This window comes from Ursus arctos, unplaced genomic scaffold, assembly GCF_023065955.2.
Source record: "Ursus arctos isolate Adak ecotype North America unplaced genomic scaffold, UrsArc2.0 scaffold_26, whole genome shotgun sequence".
Classification (NCBI taxonomy): domain Eukaryota; kingdom Metazoa; phylum Chordata; class Mammalia; order Carnivora; family Ursidae; genus Ursus; species Ursus arctos.
The window spans coordinates 28,428,494-28,456,176 of record NW_026622941.1 but is presented as its reverse complement, the minus strand read 5'-3'; the positions used below and the strand labels follow the sequence as shown (position 1 = coordinate 28,456,176).

At 37.8% G+C, this 27,683-nt stretch overlaps 1 protein-coding gene across 10 annotated transcripts in view; it reads right to left on the bottom strand.

Annotated features, from left to right (window-relative positions):
- Positions 1 to 27,683, bottom strand: part of RESF1 (retroelement silencing factor 1) — a 241,149-nt gene that overhangs the window by 145,025 nt on the left and 68,441 nt on the right. The window lies entirely within an intron of this gene.

Below are 27,683 nucleotides of genomic sequence, written 5' to 3'. Positions count from 1 at the left end.
AATGTGACAAATAGGGTATAAAAAGTCAAGGAGCAGATAGCGGAATAGCTTCCCAAAACCAAGGTGGTCCACCCTACTTTACCTTCATCCAGTACAATTGAGTATGACCCATGAAGTGGGAGGTCTTGGAAGCTATGTCCGGGATATTATAATACCTTTTGCTAAAAGTGGTGCTTGCTTGCTGCTGAAATATCTGTCCTATTTCCTTTGAATAAGATAAATAAACTGGTATTGGAAGCACATTATGTTTTCTTAATCTTTCTATTAGCCCATATTTGTATCTGAAGAGAAAATTAAGGTGAAGATCCCTAATTCCACATGGCAAAACCTTTTTTAAAAAGTTTTAAAAAAGATTTTATTTATTTATTTGAGATAGAGAGTGAGTGAGGAAGAGAAAGAGTGAGAAAGCAGGGGCAGGGGGAGAGGGAGAAGCAGGGATCCTGATGCGGGACTCGATTCCAGGACCCTGGGATCAGGACCTGAGCTGAAGGCAGATGCTTAACCAACTGAGCCACCCAGGTGCCCCATATGGCAAAACTTTTATGCAGTAAGAAATTAGACAGGGAATGAGAAATTTTGGTTATGTCAAACTAAAATGCTTCTATACAGCAAAGGAAATAATCAACAAAATGTAAAGACAACCTACAAAATGGGAGAAAATATTTGCAAACCATATCTCTGATAAAGGGTAAATATCCAAAATATAAAGGAGTTCCTACAGCTCAATAGTAAAAATAACGCAATTTTTAAAAATAGGCAAAGGAATTGAATAGACATTTCTCCAAAGAAGACATACAAATAGCCAAGAGATATGAAAAGGTGCACACATCACTAATCAACAGAAAATGCAAATTAAAACCACAACGAGATATTATTCCACAACTCTTAGGATGGCTTTATTAAAAAAATAAAAATAAAAAGGTAATGTTGGAGAGGATATACAGAAGTAGGAATCCTAGTGCACTGTTGGTGGGAATGCAAATCGGTGCAGCCATTATGGGAAACAGTTGGGAGGGTCCTCCAAAAACTAAAAATAGAACTACCACATGATCCAGCAATCCCACTCCTGGGTATAACCAAATAACTGAAATCAGGATCTGAAAAGAAATATCTGCACTGGGTATAACCCTGGGTATAACCAAAGAACTGAAATCAGGATCTGAAAAGAAATATCTGCACTGCCATATTCACTGAAGCATTATTCACAGTGGCAAAGACATGGAAGCAACCTAAATGCTCATCCACTGATGAATGGATAAAGAAAGTGTGGTATATACATGCAATGGAATATTATTCAGCTTTTAAAAAAGAAGGAAATCCTGCCATTTGTGACAACACGGATGAACCTGGAAGACCTTAGGCTAAATGAAATAAGCCAGACACAGAAGAACAAATACTATATGATCTACTTACATGAGGAATCTAAAATAGTCAAACTCATGGAAGCGGAGAGTGGAAAGGCCACTGCCAGGGATAGGGGAAAGGGGAACAGGGAAGTATTAAAGGATAATAAAAAGAAAAACAGAGATTTCTGTTGGCTGAAAATTGCTGACCCATCATGTTGTTTGAGATGGATACCATTTTATAATCCTGTCCAAGAATTGATCAGTGGAGTTTAAAAACACTGACCTGAGTCACTAAGAACTGATGAAATGCCACCCGCTAGTGTTGACGAAGAGAAGCAGCTGAGTGGGAAAAGGCTAAAAATACCATCTCATGATTGCTGCTTACTGCATTGTTGGATATGAAACCACTAACAGTGAGAAGGAAAAGGAAGAGCCAAGAACTCAAAGACCACTACTTGAAACAAAGGCTGATTCCCATAGCTTCTCTAATGCCCTATTGGGGGGCATGGAAGGATACCGTAATCATTTGCTTTGCCACCCCACTGAGGTCCCTCACTAATCAAACTATCCAAGGTTCCAGTGGAGGTGTGCAATTCACTACAGAAGTCCAGAATTAACAATATAAAGAAATTGGGCTATTTTGTTGAAAAAAACCAACCAACCAACCAACCAACCAACCAGCAGCTGCTATCTTGGATCCTTAGATAAAACTATCAGGATGCCAACATTTTAATTGAGCATACTGCGGAATGGAGTAGTCTGCATGGAATAAGCATTTGTAACATGGAAACATGTATCTAGAAAGTCTTTCTATCAGTTCTGAACCTAACACTCACCAATAGCTGAGACAGTGGTCACTCCAACACGGAAGTAAAATTTTATTGGGAATATATATATATTAGTGAGATGGATGCTCTTTTGTTTTTTTAATTCATGTATCCATGGATGATTGTGACTAGGTAAGAAAATGGTTTAGGGTTCAGCATCAATTCTGTGTGAATCTTTGGCAATGTTGAACTTTACCTGAGTCTTGTCCTAGAAAACAGCTATCGTTAAAAAAAATCCCTGGACCCTTTTGGGTTTCAAGCAATGGCATACTGCCAAAAGCCATCCTTCCCCATGCGACTTAGTTAAGACTCAGTAATGAGCCTTGTTACCTATGACAAAGCCAGACAGACCTGCCAAATGCCCATTCTTTCTCTCATAAATGATTAGCTGAATTGTCTGTACTGACCAATCTGAACAAAATGCCACTAATCTGACTTGACCAAACTTTCCTTAGGCTTCTCTCCTTCCCCCAGGCCCCTGAACTTTGGCCTACCCTTGAGCTTAGACAAGCATTGCAGCATCGAACAATCTCTTTAATGGCCCTTGAAGAATTGTCTGACCACAAAGAAAAACTGTACAATCATGCCACCTGCTCAGTGTGCCCTCTGCCAATCCCATTCCTCTACACCCTGCTCCTTCTGAGCTTGTTTACTACAGTGACCTGTTCTCTCTTTGGCAATATCTTCCTCCCCCGTCACAATAGCCTTTATGAAAAAAAAAATCTCTCCTTTCCTGTCCAGATTTGTTTTTACTTGACAACTCACAGCATAAATAATTAGTTGGGAATGGAAGGGGTTTTATTATAGTGATATTATTCGATTATTTGAATTTTTTCTCAGATACATGCTCAAAATTACAGTTATCAATTATCAAATGCTTATTTTTAATGTAATTTTGGCCGCCTTCTTCTTTAGATCTTCCTTCAATTTTGTTGAAAGCAAAGAACTGAGAAACATTTGATTTGCAAAGGGTGTGTTACTCAATCATTTGAGTCATTCACTTTCTCAGTAGCGGACACTGTGTTTCAAAGTGTATTCATTCTGGTGTCCTGGAACTTTCCTCTCCTCCAAGCAACACACTATAGTAAGTTCATATAAGAGGAGAGGAGATGCAAAAGGGGATCTGGAAAGGTAGGACCAGCATGATGTCTTCACTATACAGCCAAGTTCATAGGCAAATCTGGTTTAAGAAAAAGTATATACAGAAGTTGAAGATTTGGAATCTTAAACCTAATTGCCTCCATTCTCTATCTTCACCAAAGCAGCCATTTTGTTATTGCCACCTGCTTGTGCTGACGGAGCCTCTTGCTTCAGATTGAACAATAACATGAATTAAGAGAGGTGGTGATCAAGATCCGATCTGGAATGGAGACAGGGGTACACCTTACCTTGCAGAAAGGTGATGTATAGAATAGTAACAGCTGAGGACAAAAAGCCTCAGAAGTTTCTTTTTAAAAATAGCTATAAATAGAAGGGCCTGGGTGGCTCAGTTGATTAAGCAACTGACTTTTTTTTTTAAGATTTTATTAATTTATTTGAGAGAGAGAGAGACGGAGACAGAGATAGTCAAAGAGAGCATGAGCAGGAAGGAGAGGGAAAAGCATTCCCTGCTGAGCAGGGAGCCCAAAGTGGGGCTCAATCCCAGGACCCTGGAACACTTAACTGACCAAGCCACCGAGGCGCCCCAACAGCTGACTCTTGATTTCAGCTCAGGTCATCGTCTCAGGATCATGAGAGCCCTGTGCCAGGCTCTGCACTGGGCACAGAGCCTGCTTGAGATTCTCTCTCTCTCCCTCTCCCTCTGCCCCTACCCTACCCCCTGCTAATGCTCTCTTTCTCTCTCTTAAAAAAAAAAAAGAAAGAAAGAAAAGAAAAAAGGCTATAAATAATATTACTGGGGTGGAAAAGATAAACCTAATTAAAGATGAAGAGGAATCCCAGGACCCAGCCTTTCCTCTCTAAAATCTTTATATAATTACTCATAGTGCAAGGACCAAAGCAGTTTCAGAAATGCTCCCTAGAATGTGAAGGCAGCTGGGCACTGACAGTATTACATATTCTAGGATGTTAGCCAAACAGTCTTTCCCGGAGCAAGTGTTGAATAGCAAAGGATGAAAACTAGAAGAAATTTCTTTTTTTTTTTTTAAAGATTTTATTTATTTATTTGACAGAGATAGAGACAGCCAGCGAGAGAGGGAACACAAGCAGGGGGAGTGGGAGAGGAAGAAGCAGGCTCTTAGCGGAGCAGCCTGATGTGGGGCTCGATCCCAGAATGCCGGGATCATGCCCTGAGCCAAAGGCAGACGCTTAACGACTGAGCCACCCAGGCGCCCCTAGAAGATATTTCTGATGAAGATAATAATGGTCTTGCAAAAACAAATGAAAACTACCCAAATGAGAACAAGTTAAGGCTATTTATTCTGAGCCTGCTATAGCAAGAAAATCACCATCACTTGTGTTTGGCAGAAACTCAAAGGCAGGCAAAGGAGTTGGGAAGCTTCATAGTGGAAAAAAAGGGAAGACTTTGGGTGTGGATTGATTGGAGGGTGTAGGTGTGGGAAGCTATAGGTGGATTAACTAGAAGAGGAATATCCTATGTGGTTATGTGATTTGTCTTTCTCTATTCGGTCCTACATTGGAAATGGGTGGTGAGGAGGGGTAGGAGGGGCAAAAATTAGGAAAGCTATCAGGTATTATTCAAGTCTGAGACATTTGGGACTGGTTGTTACAGAGGTTATTGTGTTATTGTTTCGCTTCCTGCACTGTTTCTTAGATATGGTGATTTGACTTCCTACAAGTCTGACTTTACAGAAAGTAAGTTGACTTCTTGGGCTGGTTACTGTAGATAATGGGTTAATTTCCTACGCTAGTTGCTACAGATTGTGGGTCAGAGTTCTGTTTTTATGTATAGTCTGGCTATTGTCTGTATATTCAGCCTTTCCATCTAAATATTCTGGAAATTCTTGATGTGACATCAAAGGATGACAGTAAAGTCTTTCTGGTTCTTGACATTCACATGGAGTATATTTAACAATTCAATTCTATAGCTCCAGAGTTGTAGAGAAGCAGAGAACATCATCTACTAATACGTAATAGGAGAATTGTGTATATTAATAATGTTATTTGTTCATCATTTTTCTTTCAATTAACTTTGCATTTTGCATTTACTCCCAGGATCTCATTTATTTGTTTAAATACAAACTGTAAATGTGGTTTGCAGGATTATTTTGTGGTTTTAAAATTGTTTTTTTAATTTAATTCTATTTAAGTTCAATTAATTAACATACTGTGTATTAGTTTCAGAGGTAGAGTTCAGTGATTCATCAGTTGCACATAACACCCAGTGCTCATTATATCAAGTGCCCTCCTTGTCACCCAATTAACCCATCCCCCCACCCCCCTCCCCTCCAGCAACCCTCAGTTTGTTTCCTATGGTTAAGAGTTTCTTATGGCTTGTCTCCCTCTCTGATTTCAACTTATTTTATTTTTCCCTATCTTCCCCTATGATCCTCTGTTTTGTTTCTTAAATTAACATATGAGTGAGATCATCTGATAATTGTCTTTCTCTGATTGACTTATTTCTTTTAGCATAATACTTTCTAGTTCCATCCACATTGTTGCAAATCGCAAGATTTCATTTTTTTTTTTTTTGATGGCTGAGGAGTATTCCATTGTGTGTGTGTATATATGTATACACATACCACATCTTCTTTATCCATTCATCTGTCAATGGCCATCTGGGCTCTTCCCATAGTTTGACTACTGTGGACACTACTGCTATAAACATTGGGGTGCAGGTGCACCTTCAGATCACTGCTTTTATATCTTTGGGGTAAATACCTAGTTGTACAATTGCTGGGTCATAGGATATAGCTCTATTTTCAACTTTTTGAGGAACCTCCATATCTTTTTCCAGAGTGGCTGTAGCAGCTTGCAGTCCCACCAACAGTGTAACAGGATTCCCCTTTCTCCACATTCCTCACCAACATCTGTTGTTTCCTGACTTGTTAATTTTAGCCATTCTGAACACGTGAGGTGGTATCTAGTTGTGGTTTTGATTTGTATTTTCCTGATGCCAAGTGATGTGGAGCATTTTTTCATGTGTCTGTTGGCTATTTGCAGGTCTTTTATGGAGAAATGTCTGTTCATATATTCTGCCCATTTCTTGATTGGATTATTTATTCTTTGGGTGTTGAGTTTGATAAGTTCTTTTTAGATTTATCTGATAAGACATTTGCAAATATCTTCTCCCATTCTGTCTGTTGTCTTTTGGTTTTGTTGACTGTTTCCTTTACCGTGCAGAAGTTTTTTATCTACATGAAGTCCCAATAGTTCATTTTTGCTTTTGTTTCCTTTGCTCTTGGAGACGTGTCCAGCAAGAAGTTGCAGTGGCTGAGGTCACAGAAGTTGCTGCCTGTGTTCTCCTCTAGGATTTGGATGGATTCCTGTCTCACATTTAGGTCTTTCATCCATTTGAGTCTATTTTTGTGTGTGGTATAAGGAAATGGTCCAGTTTCATTCTTCTGCATGTGGTTGTTCAATTTTCCCACACCATTTGTTGAAGAGACTGTCTTTTTCCCATTGGATATTCTTTTTTGCTTTGTTGAAGATTAGTTGACCATAGAGTTGAGGGTCCATTTCTGGGTTCTCTATTCTATTCCATTAATCTATGTGTCTGTTTTTGTGCCAATACCATACTGTCTTGATGATTACTGCTTTGTAATAGAGCTTGAAGTCCAGAATTGTGATGCCACCAGCTTTGGTTTTCTTTTTCAACATTCCTTTGGCTATTTGGAGTCTTTTCTGGTTCCATACAAATTTTAGGATTATTTGTTCCAGCTCTGTGAAAAATGTTGATGGTATTTTGATAGGGATTGCATAGATTGCATCCATGTTCATCAGGGATATTGGCCTGTAATTCTTCTTTTTAGTCGTGTCTTTGATTTTGGGATCAAGATAATGCTGGCCTCATAGAATGAGTTTGGAAGTTTTCCTCCCATTTCTATTTATTGAAACAGCTTCAGAAGAATAGGTATTCATTCTTCTTTAATTGTTTGGTAGAATTCCCCTGGGAAGCCATCTGGCCCTTGACTCTTTGTTGGGAGATTTTTGATTACTGCTTCAGTTTCCTTGCTGATTACGGGTCTGTTCAGGTTTTCTATTTCTTCCTGGTTCAGTTTTGGTAGTTCATACATCTCTAGGAATGCATCCATTTCTTCCAGATTGCCTAATTTGTTGGCATATAGTTGCTCATAATATGTTCTTATAATTGTATTTCTGCAGTGTTAGTTGTGATCTCTCCTCTTTAATTCATGATTTTATTAATTTGGGTACTTTCTCTTTTCTTTTTGATAAGTCTGGCTAGGGCGTTATCAATCTTATTAATTCTTTCAAAGAACCAGCTCCTAGTTTTGTTGATCTGTTCTACTGTTCTTTTGGTTTCTATTTTATAGATTTCTGCTGTAGTCTTTATTAATTCTCTTCTCCTGCTTGGTTTAGGCTTTATTTGCTGTTTTTTTCTCCACCTCCTTTAGGTGTAAGGTTGAGTTGTGTATCTGAGACCTTTCTTGTTTCTTAAGGAAGGCTTATATTGCTAAATACTTCCCTCTTACAACTGCCTTTGCTGCATCCCAAGGGTTTTGAACAGTTGTGTTTTCATTTTCATTTGTTTCCATGAATTTTTTTAATTCTTTAATTTCCTGGTTGACCCACTCATTCTTTAGTAGGATGCTCTTTAACCTCCATGTATTTGAGTTCTTTCTACATTTTCTCTTCTGATTGAGTTCAAGTTTCAAAGCATTGTGGTCTGAAAATATGCAGGGAATAATCCCAATCTTTTGGTACTGATTGAGACCAGATTTGTGACCCAGTATGTGATCTATTCTGGAGAATGTCCCATGTGCACTTGAAAGAATGTGTATTCTGTAGCTTTAGGATGGAATGCTCTGAATATATTTGTATAGTCCATCTGGTCCAGTGTGTCACTCAAAGCCCTTGTTTCCTTGTTGATCTTCTGCTTAGATGATCTGTCCGTTGCCATGAGTGGGGTGTTGAAGTCCCCTACTATTATTGTATTATTATCAATGTGTTTCTTTAATTTTGTTATTAATTGGTTTATATAATTGGCTGCTCCCATGTGAGGGGCATAAATATTTACAATTGCTAGATCTTCTGTTGGTTAGACCCTTTAATTATGATATAGTGTCCTTCCTCATCTTTAATTACAATCTTTGGTTAATATCTAATTTGTCTGATACGAGGATTGCTACCCCAGCTCTCTTTTGATGTCGTTTGTTTTCTTTTTCTTTTTTTTTTCCATTTCCACATGGCCACCCTTGTTATTATTGTTTTAATTTTATTTGAGGAGTAAGCATACTTTTGGTTATTGTGAGATTGTGCAAGTGGGTATGCATGTGTATACAGTGAAAAATAGATTAGAAAATATTTCTATTGATTGTCCTCCTTCCCCAGCAGAAATACATGTTCACATTTGTTATGTTTTTGCCTAACACTGCAGACAATTACTGAAAAGTAAATGCCTTATGTTTCAAACATGAAGACATTCAAGATTTAGTTATAGTTTGCTCTGTAAACTTTTGTATATGAAAAAAAGTTTTCTTTCAGGTATCTTGCTATCAGTTTTGTGTCATATATGAATAGGATATCTTTGGTCCAATTCCCTTTGATTTAGTTACCCAGGCAGACATAGAAGACTTTCTCTCATTTTCTTTGTTTCAACCTATACATTGTCCTCTTCTTTTTGTTCTTAAATAGCTTGGTAACCTTTTGATAATATATTTTCCCATGCAAGGAAGAGGTCAGAAAGCTTTTTTTTATAAAGAGCGAGATAGTAAATATTTGGGCATGGCAGGCCATATAGTCTCTGTCGCAACTAATTAGCTCTATTCTTGTAGCATGAAAGTAGCCATAGACAATATGAATTAGTGTGGCAGTATCCCAACAAAACTATTTATGGACATCAAAATTTTTCTTTTCATTTTCATGTGTCACAAAGTAGTATTCTTTTAATTTTTTTCAAGTATTTAAAAAATGTAAAGACCATTATTAGCCTACGGATTGTACAAAAATAGGTAATGGGCCAGATTTGGCTCATAGGTTGTAGTTTGCCAATCACTGATCTAGTCTAAGAAAGAAACAGGGTAGAGTGAGTGCTTAGGCTTCTCTCTGTAAGGATTGTTCACTTTCCTGAGTGATAATTAAGACCACCTGCATCAACATAGCTTAACTACTGGGAAAGAGAACTAAAATATTTGCCCCAGGAAATCTTATCCAGAAAGATAGGATGATAAGTCAATAACTTCACTGTCCATTCGGAGAAATTTTTGCATATCTAATTTTACCTAGGTAAGCAATTGTTCATCTAGGCACACAGCTTTTCTATTAGGACAATAGATCAACCATTAGGACAAAAAACTTACTTATCAGTAATAGTTTACTTATCATGACTCACTTCAAGATTCTCATCTCACTCTATCCACCAATTCTAAACTCTTACATCACGAATTTTGTCCGATCCCAATCAATTTCCTTTCTTGAAAGACCCATCTATGCCACTTGAACTCAAGGCTCTAAAACCCTATAAATATCTTCCTCTGACTTCACTCTTCTGAAGCATTACTAAGACTATCAAGGTGGAATTCTTCCTTACTACAGTTGGTCTACAAAGTTTTGCCTGATTAAAAGGTTTTTCTAGTAGTGTTTCAGAAGAGTTGACAGTTGATCTGAGGAACAGCTCTATCCTCAATTACTGGTTTTGTATTTCCATTATTATTTTTTGGATTTCAAGATAGGCTAGCTTGTATGCATTTATTAAATAATTACACATCAACCTTATGTACAAACTGTTCTCACTAGCACATGCAGAGTTATCTCTTTTTCAGCAAGGTTGAAATTGTGAATGTCCTTTTTTAAAGCAGCTATGTTGAATATAATTCACATGCCAGACAATTCACCTGTTTACACAATTCAATGGCTTTTGGAATACTACATTATTATTTTTTTTAAAATTGTAGTTCATTATATATATAACATAAAATTTGCTGTTTTAACCATTTTTAAGTATACAATTCATGGCCTCAATCACATTCAGAACAATGTGCTTCTGATATTACTCTCTATTTCCATAACTTTCTAATCACTTCAAACAGATATTGTAACCATTAAGTAATAACGCCTCATCCCCTCCCTCCAGACTCTGGTAACTTCTAATTTACTTTCTGTCTCTAGGAATTTACCCATTCTAGATAATTCATGTAACTGGAATCATATAATATTTTTGTGTGTGTGGCTGGCTTATTTCATTTAGCATAATGTTTTCAAGGCTCATCCATGTTGTAGCATGTGTCAGAACACCATTCCTTTTTTATGGTTGAATAATATCCCATTGTATGTATATGCTATATTTTGTTTGTCCATTCATATTTTGGTGGACATTTGGATTATTTCCACCTTTTAGCTAATGTGAATAATGCTGCAGTGAAAATCAGCTTCCAAGTATCTGGTTAAGTCTCTACTTTCAGTTCCTTCGGGAATAGGCTTATTAGTGGAATTGCTGAGTCATATGGTAATTCTGTGTTTACCTTTTATAGGAACTGCCAGACTGTTTTTGTATTGGCTGCACTATTTTGTATGTATAGCAATTTCTCCACATTTTCACCAACACTTGTTATTTTCAGGGTTTTTTTTTTTTTTAAATCATAGCCATCTTAGTAAGTGTGAAGTGGTGAAGATCATTTTGAATCCAAAAATAGTTTTAAACTCATCTGTAGCACTAACTGAAACAATTAATTAAAATGATTTTCTACCTTCACACTGAATTGATCATTCAGCTAGGTACAGAATTTTATGTTGGAAATGAAATTCCCTCAGAATTTTGAAGACATAGCCAGAATATTTCAAAAATATTCTTTTCACACTTGTTCCCTCACTACCATCATCCTGTGTCCAAGAAAAGGAAATGGAAGGACATGGATTCAAAGAAACCATTCAACAATATGTAGATTACCCTATCTCTATTCTGAATCATTTTAGCATATATGCATGACAGGATATATTTAAAAAATTTTAAATAGGGGCGCCTAGGTGGCTCAGCCATTAAGCATCTGCCTTTGGGTCAGGTCATGATCTCCAGCTCCTAGGATCGAGCCCCACATCGGGCTCCCTGCTTGGCGGGAAGCCTGCTTCTCCCTCTCACACTCCCCTTGCTTGTGTTCCCTCTCTCGCTGTCTCTCTCTGTCAAATAAATAAATAAAATCTTCAAAAAAAATGTTTTTAAATAGTCTATTCACATGGTACCAAATGCAAAATTATATTGATATCTATACACAAGAAATTATACATGTATTCTTTCTTTACTCCCTTTTTTATACAAATGGTGATATTCAATACAATTCCTAATATCTAATATAATAGGCTCTTCCAATAAATTATGAGAGACGTGGAGCTTTCCTAACTCCTCACTTAGTTCTCAAGGTTATTGTCCCATACACCATCTATCATTGTGCTTTTTGCCAAAATATTGTGATTGAACACTTCAAGTTTGTCACCCACAGTGTTCTGATATTGAGGAAGTTAGCAGGACTTAGTTTGGGAGTCTTTACAAATGAAACAGTTGGAAAGAATGAGATTTCTTTTAAGGCAAGTATAGTAGAATGTTCAAAACCAGAACTTTGAAGGGGGCAGCTAAGAGATGTTAAAAGACAATTTTCCATAATCTGTAGCAATCCTACATATTTAGCTCATGTGCCCCAGGACTATCTTCCAGGAATGCTTGTACAGGCCGACAGCCCTGGAAAGATAGAGACAGGGACTCCCCCAAGAGCAAATGAATTTGCATTCCCAGATAAGTAAAGATCAAAATTGTGACTCCCTCTGTGAAATTTATGGATAACTTTCCCCAGGAACTTTTACTTACATTCCAGGATAATACAATAATGTCTTTTCCTAGACGGTAGGATAAGATAGATTTGCCAGCACCACTATAAAGATCAGAGTCTCTGAAACTTGGACTTCATCTTTATTGAACCCCAAAAGCATGTGTAGTTACCATCTGGCCCTCCCTGTGCTGCTCTGTGAGGACTGGGGCTCAAGAAACCAGAGCTATCTATGCTGTTACCTTGGTTGCTGCCTTCACTGTGAGTACACAGTTTTTGTCTCTGACCTAGAGGTTTCCTGTTTTCTTCCCGTGTGTGTGTATATAAAACCCTATGGCAATGTAATGTGTTAGCTTGCAAGCAGCTTAAAATCTCATACCCTTCATAGTTTCTGACTTAGCAAGAAGAGGTTAGGAAAAGTAGAGTTAGAAAAGAGTGACTATATGAGTGTCATTTAAATAAATGGGGTGTTGGTCCCCTCCTAGAGTGACAGGGCAATTCTTTTGATTTAAAAATAGTAAGATTCATGGTTATTGGTGCTGCTCACTAACATATGATTCTTCCCTTCTTTCTGACACATAGGATTAAATTGGGGTTGGATTGGACCAAGTTAATAGTTCTGGCCAGTGAGTTATGAACAAAAGTGACACATGTCCCCTTTTTGCAGATGTGGAAAAGCCAACCCTAAATTTTATATGGAATTGCAAGGGGCTGTGAAGAGTTAAAATAGTATTCAAAAGAAAAAAGTTGGGGACTCATGTTTCTGCATTTAAAAACTTACTACACAAAGCTACAGTAATCAAAAGGGTGTGATACTGTCATAAAGATAGACATAGTGACCATGGAATAGAACTGAGAATCCAGAAATAACCCATACATTTATGGCCAGTTGATTTTCAACAAGGGTGCCAAGACCATTCAATAGAGAAAGAATTGTCTCTTTAACAAATGATGCTGGGACAACTGGATATCCACTTGCAAAAGAATGAAGTTGTACACAAATAAGGAATCATGGAACACTACATCAAAAACTAAGGATGGGGGTGCCTGGGTGGCACAGCGGTTAAGTGTCTGCCTTCGGCTCAGGGCGTGATCCCGCTGTTATGGGATCGAGCCCCACATCAGGCTCCTCTGCTAGGAGCCTGCTTCTTCCTCTCCCACTCCCCGCTTGTGTTCCTTCTCTCGCTGGCTGTCTCTCTCTCTCTCTCTGTCAAATAAATAAATAAAATCTTTAAAAAAATCTAAAACTATAAAATTTAGAATAAAACAGGGATAAATCTTCATAACCTCAAATTTGTCAAGGAATTCTTAGATCTGACACAAAAAGCACAAGTAACAAAAGAAAAAATAGATTGGATTTCATCAAAAGTAAAAAGCTTTTGTGCAGCAAAGGACATTATCAAGAAAGTGAAAATACAACCCACAGAATGGGAGAAAATATTTGCAAATCATAAAGGTCTTATTCCTAGAATACATAAATAACTCTTACAACTCAACTACAAGAAGATAAACAACCAAATTTAAAAACGGGCAAAGGAATCAAATAGACATTTCTCCTAAAAAGATAGAGACACTCAACATCATTAGTCATTAGGGAAAAGCAAATCAAAATCACAAAGAAATACCATACCATACCCACTAGAATGGCTATAATTAAAAAGAGAGAGAGAGAGAAAAGAAAAATAACAAGTGTTGGTAAAGATGTGGGGAAATTGCAACCCTCATATATTGTTGGTAAGAATGTAAAATAGTTCAGCCATGTAAAAAACAGTTTAGCAGTTCCTAAAATAGTTGAACATAGGATTATCATTTGATTCATAAATTCTACTCCTACATATATACTCAACAGAATTGAAGACAGAGACTCAAACAAGTACTTGGACACTAATGTTCATAGCAGCACTACTTACAATAGTCAAAATGTCCAATCCAAATATCCATCAACAGATGAATGGATAAAAAAAATTGTGGTATACACATACAATGGGATATTACTCAGCCACAAAAAGAAATGAATTACAATTACATGCTACAATCTGAATGAATCTTGAAAACATCATGCTAAGTTTAAGAAGCCAGACACAAAATGTTGCATGATTCCATTCCTATGAAATATCCAGAATACATAAACCCATAGAGACAGGGGCGCCTGGGTGGCTCAGTCGTTAAGCGTCTGCCTTTGGCTCAGGGCGTGATCCCAGCGTTCTGGGATCGAGCCCCACAGCAGGGTCCTCCGCTAGGAGCCTGCTTCTTCCTCTCCCACTCCCCCTGCTGTGTTCCCTCTCTCGCTGGCTGTCTTTCTTTCTCTGTCAAATAAATAAATAAAATCTTAAAAAAAATAAATAAATAAACCCATAGAGACAGAAAGCAGATTGGTGGTTGTCAGAGACTAGAAGGTAGGAATGCAGAGTAACTGCTTAATCAGTACAGGGTTTTATTTTGGGGTGATGAAATGTTTTGGATCTAGATAGAGTTTGTGGTTATACCACATTGTGAATGTGTTAAATGCCACTGAAGTGTTCACTTTAAGATGGTTAATTTCATTTATGTGAATTTCACGTCAATTTTTCAAAAAACTGACATATGTCATAGCCAGGATAAGCATTTTAGTGTCCAATGTGAGAAACTAAGCAGCTTTCCTCCTTAACTTGGCAAATGCCAATGTTCAAATGGCAAGTACTTTGTCAGCCTGGGTGACTGAATGACTAAGTGTCTAAGATGAACAATTTTTTGAAGAACCGTGGGGGACGTGTAATTAGCAAAAACCTTTGTTGTTTTAAGCTACAGAGTTGGGGATTATTTTTTCTGCAACACAATCTAGTCTATGATAACTGATAAAGTGTTACTAAGAAGTATTGTTATACTGTGGGGTTTATATAACAATGAAGCTGCTCTGAAAGGATTCCTTAGGAAGTTGTATTTGAGGCGAGTTGAAGAGCCCATGAAAAAGACAAGGAAAAACATTTCAAGAAGAGAGAACATTATGTGCCAAGGCTCTGAAATGGATGAAAATGTGGCACATTCATAAATGTGTTTCAAATTTTGAAAGCAAAGGGAAGAATGGTATGCAGTGAACATAATAAGATAGAAAGGCAGAGGTAAGGCAGGGTCTTACAGGCCTTATTAAAGATATTGGTTTTTATGATAAGAACAATAAGAAGTCTGAATGGTGTTAATGAAAATAAATGACAATAACACCTAACATTTCTTGTTTTTATTATGGTCCATTTACCATTCTGACAACTTTGCAAGTATCGTCATTCAATCCTCTGCAAAAGTTATATGAACTAAATATTATGATTATCTCCTACTTTACAGATTAAGATATTGAAACACAGAGAAGTTAATGGTTTTTTGTCTATTTCCACAAAAATCTGTAAGTAGTAGAGCCATAATTTAAAACCGGGAAATCTAGTCTCAAGGTCATAACAAGTTGTGTTATACTTACATTGTGTTTCACTGCCTCAGACTTGAAATCACCCATTTTTCAATTAAAAGCCAATGATTCCTTTTGGGTGGAATAATATTTAGAAACTATAATCCAGGCACCCAGTGTGCTCAATGCTACTGGAGTGTCATTGCTTCTGGGGCACTCTAGTGAACAAAATTAGGAAGTGAAACAGTTTTTAAATCATGAATTGATACTGATATTGCTAGTTCAAAATTTAACATTACTGTTTTCTCTCATTTTATTTTTGTATCTTATTTCTTATCCTTTTGTATCTTCTTTGTCTTATACTTTACTCTTGATATATTTTCTTATTTGCTTTATCCTATGATATATGTAAAATAGTTATGTATAGTTTTCAAAAGCCAATGTCATGAAGAACAAAGAAAGGAAGAAGGTGGGGCAAATGTTCTAAATTAAAAGTGACTCAAAAGACCAGACAACCAAATATAATGCATAAACCTTGAATGGATTCTGGGTAGAAGAGAGAAATAAACAAACAAAAAAACAAAAACTAACAATAAAAGGCCATGTTGACACTTGGGGAAATTTGAATATGGACTAGATATCAGATGGTATTATAGAATTATAGTTAACTTTCTTGGGTGAGGTAACAGATTGTGGTTATGGGGGAGACTCTCCTTACTCCTAAGAGATGCTCGCTGAGATATTTATAGGTGAAATGTCATGATATCTGCAACTTACTTTCAAATGGTTAGATTTTTAAAAAAGAGCCAAACACACACAAACAAAGACAATAAAAAAGTATACACTTCCTTTTAAATGGAAAAATGACTGATTCCAGGTCTGGGGCAGGGAAATATCAAAAACAAAACAAAACAAAACAAAAATACCCAGAGTTAGGTAGCAAGAGACTTTAATTAGAAAAGAAAGACTACTGCAGTAGGGAGAACACTCTTATCTCAGGAATCTGCAAGCATCTAAAAATCAAACAGAAAATGCTTTTCTTTTATAGGGTAAAAGAACAGAAGCAGAGATGTGCAGAATCTTTAATGGAGAAACTGGATAACCAAGAGGAAGGACCAGTGGGGTCTGACAGGAAAAGGGTCTTACTATGTCAGCCAACTTTCATGAGAAGCTAATAAGCAGGTGCATGTTTCACTTTTTTTTACATGTGTTCTTGCTGAGTCTTGGGACAAGCAGAGTTAGGGGCATATAGGGAAAATAGAAGCCTGACTACAGTTTGGTCAAGACAAAACAGAGGGAAAGAAATGGGCAGTTGTGAATATTTAGAAAATACAAAATTAGCTTAGAATGTCTTGATGTAACCATAAAATTAGATTTCCTAGTGTTTTGTTTTGTTTTTTTTTTTTTTTTCAAGAGATTTCCTAGTTTTAAATGATGGCTCCAAACACTTGCAAAGTGTGGAAATGGCACAACAAAAAATTATACACACAGACATTAAATATGACAAAATTAACAGAGACTGAATCTAAGTGAAAGACACACAGATATGCATTATATTATTTCTATTTTCTTATGTGTTTGAAAGTTTTTCATAATAAAAAGTTGGGGGAAATACACCCCCCAAAAAGATACATTTTATAAAAATTTCAAGTGCTTAGGGATAAATCGAACAGTGTACAAACTCTTTTGGGAGGAAATTATAAAACTTACTGAGATACAATAAAGAAAGCCTAAAAAGTAGTGATATACCATGCTTTTGTATAAGAAGGATCGATATCTCTAAAATCTTTAACGTTAATTTATAACTTGACAAACTGATTCTCGAGGTATTATTGAAGAACAAAGGACCAGCCACAGTCAAATACTGTTTTTTAAAATGTATATTAGCTATGAGATTTTTAAAAAATGGATCAATGGAATAAAAATGAGAGCCCAGAAAAAAAACCCTTGCATATATAGAATCACGACTTATGAAAGAATAGCACTGCAGATTAGTGAAGAAAGCATGGCTCCTGAGTAAAGGTTACAAAAATGTTCTAGGCAAATTATAGTCTTAAATATGAAAGACAAAATTATAAAACTTTTGGAAGACAAAATAAGAAAATATTTTAAGACTTTAAAGCAGCCAAGTGTTTTAAGCAACACATAAAAAACACTGAACAAAAGAAAAGATTAATAAATTGAATCACATTAGAATTAAGAACATCTATTCATCAAAAGACATAAAGTAAGTGAAAGATAACCCATAAACAAAAGGAAAATACCTGCAAATCATTCAACTGAAAGGATTAATATCCAGAATACATAAAGAATTTCTACAAATAAAAAAGAAAAATAAATACATGGAAAAATGGGCAAAAAACATTTCATAGAATAGGAACCATAAACATATGAAAAAAAATGTTCAACCTGATTAGGAATGAAGGAATACAATTTAAAAACATAATAAAATAGTATTTCTTCGACACTGAATTTGCAAAAATGTTTTAATATGATGATACCAAGTGTTGGTGAGCATGTGGAATAATAAGAACTTTCACACAGTGCTGGTGGGAATTGGTACTACCACTTTGTAAAGTAGTTTGGCATTGCAGAGTAAAGTTGAACATGCACATAACCTAAAGCCCTAGGTCATAACCCAAAGTTCTGCACATGAGCAAGAGGACACAACCCAAGAATATACTTAACAACACTGTTTAATAGCCTCAACTAAGAACTGTCTTATGTCAATCAACCATAGAATTGATAAGTTTTGGTATGTTCATCTATGGAATAAAGCAGAAAAATCTGAATGAACCACAGATACATCACATGGATAAATCTCAAAAACACTGTTGTATAAGAGAAACAAATATCAGAATAATTTATGTGGTATGATTTAACTTATATTATGCTTAAAAACAGGTAAAATGAAACAATATTGGGGTGCCTGGGTGACGTAGTTGGTTAAGCATCTGACTTGATCTCACCTCAGGTCTTGATCTCAGGGTCATGAGTTCAAGCCCCACATTGGGCTCCATGCCCAGCATGGAGCCTACTAAAAAGAAAAAAAGAAAAGAAAAAGGATAAAAGAAACAACATTGTTTAGAATACATATGGGGCTCCTGGGTGGCTCAGTCGTTAAGCGTCTGCCTTCGGCTCAGGGCCTGATCCCAGGGTCCTGGGATCAATCCCCACATCAGGCTCCTCGACTGGGAGCCTGCTTCTTCCTCTCCCACTCCCCCTGCTTGAGTTCCCTCTTTCACTGGCTGTCTCTCTGTCAAATAAATGAATAAAATAAAATTTAAAAAAAGGAATACATATATAGTATAAAGAAACAAAAAATAAGATAACATGAAATTCAGAGTAGAGGAGTATACAATCTGAGTGAGGCACACAGGAGGCCTTTAAATAGAGCAACCACCTCTCCTGATTTACCTGGGAAAGTCCTGGTTTATACCTCGTGTCATTGTATTCTGCCCATCTAGCACTCCCTTTCACTCTTAAAAGTGTCTCCATTTAAAGAAAAAAAAATTGTATGGTTATGCTTTCATTCATTCATTTATTTATTTATTTGAGAGAGAGAAAGTGTGAGCAGGAGGGAGAGGGAGAGAGAATCTGAAGCAGACTCCACACTGAGTGCAGAGCCTGATGCAGGGCTCAATTGCAAAACCATGAGATCATGAACTGAGCCGAAACCAAGAGTTGGAGGCTTAACCAACTGAGCCACCCAGGCGCCCCATATGGTCATGCTTTCTTAAAGATACTGGTAATATTCTATTTTTTAAATGGAATGGTGGATATATGGGTGCTTTTTATTATTAAACTTTATATATATGTTATATTTAAAGTTTTGTATGAAAGATATTTCACAATTAAACTTTTTTAAAAAAACCAATGGGACAGAAATTCTACATCAACATAAAGTAGAATTGCCAAGAAATATGAAGGCCGTTTGGGTTTGCCAAGCAGTCAGGTTTGGAGTTTATGAATTTAGAGTGGTACCAATATACCTGGTTTCATTTTCTCCACCAGGGCTTGGAAAAAGGCTACCCAGGTGTAAAAAAGGAGAAAGAAGTGCATTGGGTTTACTAGAGTTACAGCCAGTGAGATGCAGTAAGAGTACAGAGAGATGAGGAATTTGATACTTCCAAGAAAACCACTGCAGTAATTAATCATGGCTTCTAATCTGGACAGGGCTCAGAATAGTTAGGAGAGGACGGATGAATAAGGACAAAATATACAATACTAGTGTCAATAGAGTCTTAGGCCCTGTGACTTGGGAAATGATTGAGTGAGAATATTTATTCACTGAATATTTATCTTTTTGAATGCTTATTATGGTCTCAGTGCTGTGGTAGACACTGGGGAACTGCTGTTGAGTCAAAACAGATACAATTTTCCCCCTTAGGGATTCTACATTCTAGTAGAGGATGCAGACATTAATCAAATAATTGCACAAATAAACAGAAAATTGCAACTATAATAAGGAATAAGACAGAAAGGACTGAGTGTATGATATTTAAGGAACGCGATAATAGGGCCTGTGACCTAATCAAAGAAGTCAAAGAAGGCTTCTCTGAGGAAGTGATAACTGATTTGCCCCCAAAGGATGAATAGGAATTTATTAAGTGAACTGATGGACTGGGTGTCTCTGTGCATAAGTTGAAGAGCTAATTAAGACCATTTTAGGCAAAACGTAAGGAAAGAGATTGTATTTGGTGACTGAGATGTTTGAGATTTTGAAGGCAAGAAAATTTCAGATAATGATAAGGTTCTGAGCAGCACTGTCCAGCAGAAACAGAATGTGAGCCACACATGGAATTTTCAGTTTTCTAGTAACTATGTTAAAAAAACAAGATGAAACAGCTGAAACTAATTGAAATTAATTTTAATAATATATTTTACTGTCCTATATGTCAAAATATTGTCATTTCAACATGTAATTATGAGTATATCTCAGTGATTGACAGCATGGACTCTGGAATCTAATAAAGCTGGATTGAAATCCTTGTTCTATTTGTTTTGTTCTATCAAGTGTCAGCCAATATAATTTAGTCCTTATAGCAATCCTACAAGGAATATATTATTATCCGCATTTCACAAATGAAGAAACTGAGGCACAGAGAGGTTAGATAACTTGCCAAGGGTTATAGAGCTAGCAAAGTGGAGAGCCAGGAATGAACTCTGTCAGTCTGGCTCCTAATCCCCTCCTAACAAACTACTATATATGGTCTTTGTACAGAATCTGGTGCAGTGATGCCCAGTGGAGATGCCCAGGATGCCACTGAGAATATGGAAAGGGAGGTAGAGATGTGAATTTTAGAGTCATCAGCCAGTAACCAGCTTATATGACTCTCAATTCAATGAGGTACATATATGAAAAAAATTTCCCCTCAAATCAGTGTTTTCAATCATGGTCTGCTGAATTCCCTTTTCATGTCCTGTAACAACATCTATGGACAAAGTCCATGATCTCCACTTGGATTCCTCACTTTCAGTTATGAAGACTTAATCCAGTCCAGTTAAAAAATGCAATCACATGTCTAATTCAAAACTTCCCTACCCTCCGTTTCTTGCTAGAGTTTTGGCTTGAGAAACTGAAAGCAGTGGCTTGTCAGGGCTTGGGTCAGTAAGAGTCAGTTCCATTATTTCCTCCACCATACTAATATGAGATCTGGCTTGCCCAAGAAAACATGTATCCCTGCCATGCCAAACAGTGAGAGTTGTCACCACTCCAAGGCTGCCTCTCACTGTCATGCCAAGAACTCTAAGTTCATCTGGAGAAGAAATCTCAGTCTCCGCGTTGTAGGCATTCCAAGCTCTCTCAGTGTTTCTATTGGAGTCTTCTCCCTCACTTGGTTTTGTGAAGGAAGAACCACGTGGCTATGGGCAACTCTGACTCCATACCCCTTTCCCTACCACTCTCCAGCCCTCTTCTATAGATTGGAGCTGGGGTAGGGTGAAAGCTTGTTTGAATAAAGCTCATCCTGCTGTCTGTTGGTAAGCCTAGTGGTAGAATGTAGCCCTGATGTGGGTGACTCTCTTTAAAATGCCTTTCTTGATTCTTTGCCTCAGCTTTCAACACTGGCCCCTGATTCTGATTCAACAGGAAGAATCACTTTCAGAATCTTTCTTATAGATGCATAGATGGCAACTGAAGCCAAGAGAGTTGACCAAAACCTCAGGAACTGTAAAGATAATAGAGAAGGAGTTCTAATGTGTCCTTTCTTAAGAGTCGGCTCTCAGTTGGATTGATAAGATTTTTTTAAATGGTATAATATATTTGAAAGTTGTGAGAAAATAAATCCTAAGAGTTCTCATCACAAGGAAAAAACAATTTTCCTTTTTCTCTTTTTTTTGTGTGTACCTATGAGATGATGTTAACATATTATAGTGCTATGTATCAATTATATCTCAATAAAACTAAAAAAAAGATGTTAACCTGTGATTATGTGTTGGCAATGATAGTAAAATATTAAATACCCATTGTAGAGTCACATCTTGAACTGTCTTAAGTTGGCTAAATATATCCAGAGTTTCCATTCAAAACATATCATGAAGGGCAAGAGGTCCTATGTTGCGTAAATGTGTATGAGGAAGAAAGAACAATTAGAAGATCTACATTAGGACGGAGGAGTTAAGATGGCAGAGGAGTAGGGGACCCCTTTTTCAGCTGGTCCCCTGAGTCGAGTTGAATAGGTACCAGACCAGCCTGAACATCCACGGAATCAGCATGAGACACAGGAAGATACATCTGGATCTCTACAAATGAACATCTCCAGTGCTGAGTACTGAGGTACGAAGCGGGGAGCCGTGAAACCACGCACAGATATTGGAAGATAAATGGAAGGGGGAGGGAGCTGCCGTGTTCAGGCACCGGGAAGCGGTAGCCACCTGCACGGGGGAGCGGGCAGACTCGTGGACCTGCACCCGTGAGAGAGCAGACTGAGACCGTGAGCCGGGGAATGCACGCCACCAGACTGAAACGGAGCTCTGGTGCACTCACTGGAACCAGACTGAGACCAGGAGCTCCGGGAGCGCGCGGGGGTGGCTGGTGGCTGGCGGTGTTAGAAACACAAAGGATAGAAACCCGCCGGCCCTGGAAGTGAGGGCTGGGATGCCGGGTGTGGGGCGCACATCCCGTATGCTGCAGGGCTGAGCAGCACCAACAGAAACAGAGTTAAAGTGGCCAGAACATCAGTGGAGAACGGTCCGCGATCCCTCTGTTCTGAGACAGAGGCTGAGATTCGGCCACTGCTACTCTGACTCTCAGAAGAGGCACAGCAAACCGCCAGGGAAAGCCGCCAGAGAACAAAAGCCTGGAAACACCGGCTCACAGTGTGCCCACCCCCATTCCCCCTCACCGGGGAGACTCTACCCAAACAGGGTTGCCTGAGTATTGGCGTAGCAGGCCCCTCCCCCAGAAGGCAGGCTGAAAAATCAAGAAGCCCACATCCCTAAGATCCCTATAAAACAAGGGCATACGGCCTGGGTCCCGGTCAATAATTTGGGCTCTGGATAACCCCACAACCTCTCCTCATCAGAATGACGAGAAGGAGAAATCCCCTCCAGCAAAGAAAAGACAATGAGTCTGTGGCCTCTGCCACAGAACTAATGGATATGGATATAACCAAATTATCAGAAATGGAATTCAGAGTAACAATGGTCAAGATGATGTGTAGACTTGAAAAAAGTATTAACGAAAATGTTAATGAGAATATAGAATCTCTAAGGGCGGAAATGAGAGCAAATCTGGCAGAAATTTAAAATTCTATGAGCCAAATGCAATCAAAACTAGAAGCTCTGACAGCCAGGGTGAATGAGGCAGAAGAAGTATCAGCGAATTGGAGGACAGGTTAGTAGAAGAGAAAACTAAAATAGAATCTGGACTTAAAAAAATCCACGCTCATGAATGTAGGTTACTGGAGATTACTGACTCAATGAAACGCTCCAATGTCAGAATCATCGGCATCCCCGAGGTGGTGGAGAAAAACAGAAGTCTAGAAGAGATATTTGAACAAATTGTAGCTGAAAACTTCCCTAATCTAGCAAGGGAAACAAACATCCATGTCCAAGAGGCAGAGAGGACCCCTCCCAAGCTCAACCACGACAAACCTACGTCACATCACGTCATAGTGCAATTCGCAAATATTAGATCCAAGGATACAGTATTGAAAGTGGCCAGGGCAAAGAAATTTCTCACATACCAAGGCAAAGGTATCAGAATTACGTCAGACCTGTCTACACAGACCTGGAATGAGAGAAAGGCTTGGGGGGGCATTTTTAAAGCTCTTTCAGAGAAAAACATGCAGCCAAGGATCCTTTATCCAGCAAGGCTGTCATTCAGAATTGATGGAGAAATAAAGACCTTCCAGAATCGCCAGTCATTGACCAATTTTGTAACCACGAAACCAGCCCTACAGGAGATATTAAGGGGGGGTTCTAGAAAAGTAAAAAGGCCCCAAGAGTGATACAGAACAGAAAGTCACAATCTATAGAAACAAAGACTGTACTGGCAACATGGCATCATTAAAATCATATCTCTCAATATTCAGTCTCAATGTAAATGGCCTAAATGCTCCCATAAACGCCACAGGTTGCAGATTGGATAAAAAGACATGACCCATCCATTTGCTGTCTACAAGAGACTCATTTTGAACCTAAAGATATATTCGGACTGAAAGTAAAGGGATGGAATACCATCTTTCATGCCAATGGACCTCAAAAGAAAGCTGGGGTAGCAATTCTTATATCAGAGAGATTGGATTTTAAACTAAAGACTATAGTTAGAGACACAGAAGGGCACTATATTATTCTTAAAGGATGTATCCAACAAGTGGATATGACAATTATAAATATATATGCTCCTAACAGGGGAGCAGCAAGATACACAAACAACTCTTAACCAGAATAAAGAGACATATAGATAAAAATACATTAATAGTAGGGGAACTCAACACTCCACTATCAGAAATAGACAGAACACCCATGCAAAAAATCGACAAAGAAACAAGGGCTTTGAATGCCATACTCGACGATTTGGACCTCATAGATATACATAGAACACTACACCCCAAAACCAAAGAGTACTCATTCTATTCTAATGCCCATGGAACATTCTCAAGAATAGACCATGTTCTGGGACACAAAACAGGTCTCAACCGATACCAAAAGACTGAAATTATTCCCTGCATATTCTCAGACCACAATGCTTTGAAATTGGAACTCAACCACAAGGAAAAATTTGGAAGAAACTCAAACACTTGGAGACTAAGAACCATCCTGCTCAGGAATGATTCGATAAACCAGGAAATCAAAAATCAATTTAAACAATTTATGGAAACCAACAAGAATGAAAACACAATAGTCCAAAACCTATGGGATACTGCAAAGGCAGTCCTAAGGGGGAAATACATAGCCATCCAAGCCTCACTCAAAAGAATAGAAAAATCTAAAATGCAGTTTTATATTCTCACCTCGAGAAGCTGGAACAGCAATAGAGGGACAGACCTAATCCATACACGAGGAAGCAGTTGACCAAGATTAGAGCAGAAATCAATGAATTAGAAACCAGGAGTACAGTAGAGCAGATCAACAGGACTAGAAGCTGGTTCTTTGAGAGAATCAATAAAATTGACATACCACTGGCAAGACTTATCCAAAAGAATAGAGAAAGGACCCAAATTAATAAAATTATGAATGAAAAAGGAGAGGTCACAACCAACACCAAAGAAATTGGAAGGATTATTAGAAACTTTTATCAACAGCTTTATGCCAATAAATTAAGCAACCTGGAAGAGATGGAGGCCTTCCTGGAAACCTGTAAACCTATAAAAAAAAAAAAAACCTGATTTTTTAAACAGGACAATTAATTATGAAGAGATTGAGTCAGTGATAAACAACCTTCCAAAAAACAAAACTCCAGGCCCGGATGGTTTTCCTGGGGAATTCTACCAAACATTCAAAGAAGAAATAATACCTATTCTCCTAAAGCTATTTCAAAAAATAGAAACAGAAGGAAAGGTACCAAACTCATTCTATGAGGCCAATATTACTTTGATCCCCAAACCAGGCAACGACCCCATCAAAAAGGAGAATTACAGACCGATATCCCTAATGAACATGGATGCCAAAATCCTCAACAAGATCCTGGCTAATAGAATCCAACAGTACATTAAAAGGATTATCCATCATGACCAAGTGGGATTCATCCCTGGGATGCAAGGGTGGTTCAACATTCGCAAATCTATCAGTGTCTTAGATTTTATCCAGAAAGAAAAATTCAAAAATCATATGATTCTCTCTATAGATGCAGAAAAAGCATTTGACAAAATACAGCATCCTTTCCTGATTAAAACCCTTCAGAGTGTAGGGATAGAGGGTACATTCCTCAATCTCATAAAAACCATCTATGAAAAGCTTACAGCAAATATCATTCTCAATGGGGAAAAGCTGGAAGCCTTTCCCTTAAGATCAGGAACTCGACAAGGATGACCATTCTCACCACTATTATTCAACACAGTACTAGAAGTCCTTGCAACAGCAATCAGACAACAAAAAGGGATAAAAGGTATCCAAATCAGCAAAGAAGAAGTCAAACTGTCTCTCTTCGCAGATGACATGATACTCTATATGGAAAACCCAAAACAATCCACTCCCAAACTATTAGAAGTTATAGAGCAATTTAGTAATGTGGTGGGATACAAAATCAATGCTCAGAAATCACTTGCATTTCTATACACGAATAATGAGACTGAAGAAAGAGAAATTAGGGAATCCATCCCATTTACAATAGCACCAAAAACCATACGTTACCTTGGAATTAACTTAACCAGAGACGTAAAGGATCTATATTCTTGAAACTATAAATCACTCTTGAAAGACATTGAGGAAGACACAAAAAGATGGAAAAATATTCCATTCTCATGGATCAGAAGAATCAATATAGTTAAAATGTCCATGCTACCCAGAGCAATCTACACTTTCAATGCTATCCCGATCAAAATACCGAGGATATTTTTCAAAGAACTGGAAGAAATAGTCCTTAAATTTGTATGGAAACAGAAAAGGCCCCGAATCGCCAAGGAACTGATGGAAAGGAAAAACAAAGCTGGGGGCATCACAGTGCTGGATTTTGAGCTGTACTACAAAGCTGTGATCACAAAGACAGCATGGTACTGGCACAAAAACAGACACATAGAACAATGGAACAGAATAGAGAACCCAGAAATGGACCTTCGGCTCTTTGGGCAACTAATCTTTGATAAAGCAGGAAAAAACATCCAGTGGAAAAAAGACAGTCTCTTCAATAAATGGTGCTGGGAAAATTGGACAGCTACATGCAAAAGAATGAAACCTGACCACTCTCTCACACCATGCACAAAGATAAACTCCAAATGGATGAAAGACCTTGATGTGAGACAGGAATCCATCAAAATCCTAGAGGAGACCATAGGCAGCAACCTCTACGACACCGGCCAAAGCAACCTATTTCATGATACATCTCCAAAGGCAAGAGAAACAAAAGATAAAATGAACTTGTGGGACCACATCAAGATAAAAAGCTTCTGCACAGCCAAGGAAACAGTCAAAAAAACTAAGAGGCAGCCCACGGAATGGGAGAATATATTTGCAAATGACACTACAGATAAAAGACTGGTATCCAAGATCTACAAAGAACTTCTCAAACTCAATACGCGAGAAACAAATAAACAAATCATAAAATGGGCAGAAGATATGAACAGACACTTTTCCAATGATGACATACAAATGGCTAACAGACACATGAAAAAATGTTCAAAATCATTAGCCATCAGGGAAATTCAAGTCAAAACCACACTAAGATACCACCTTACGCCAGTTAGAATGGCAAAATTTGACAAGGCAAGAAACAACAATTGCTGGAGAGGATGTGGAGAAAGGGGATCCCTCCTACATTGTTGGTGGGAATGCAAGTTGGTACAGCCACTCTGGAAAACAGTGTGGAGGTCCCTTAAAAAGCTAAAAATTGAGCTACCCTATGACCCAGCCATTGAACTACTGGGTATTTACCCCAAAGATACAGACGTAGTGAAGAGAAGGGCCATATGCACCCCAATGTTCATAGCAGCATTGTCCACAATAGCTAAATCGTGGAAGGAACTGAGATGCCCTTCAACAGATGAATGGATTAAGAAGTTGTGGTCCATATATACAATGGAATATTACTCAGCTATCAGAAAGAACGATTTCTCAACATTTGCTGCAACATGGACGGCAC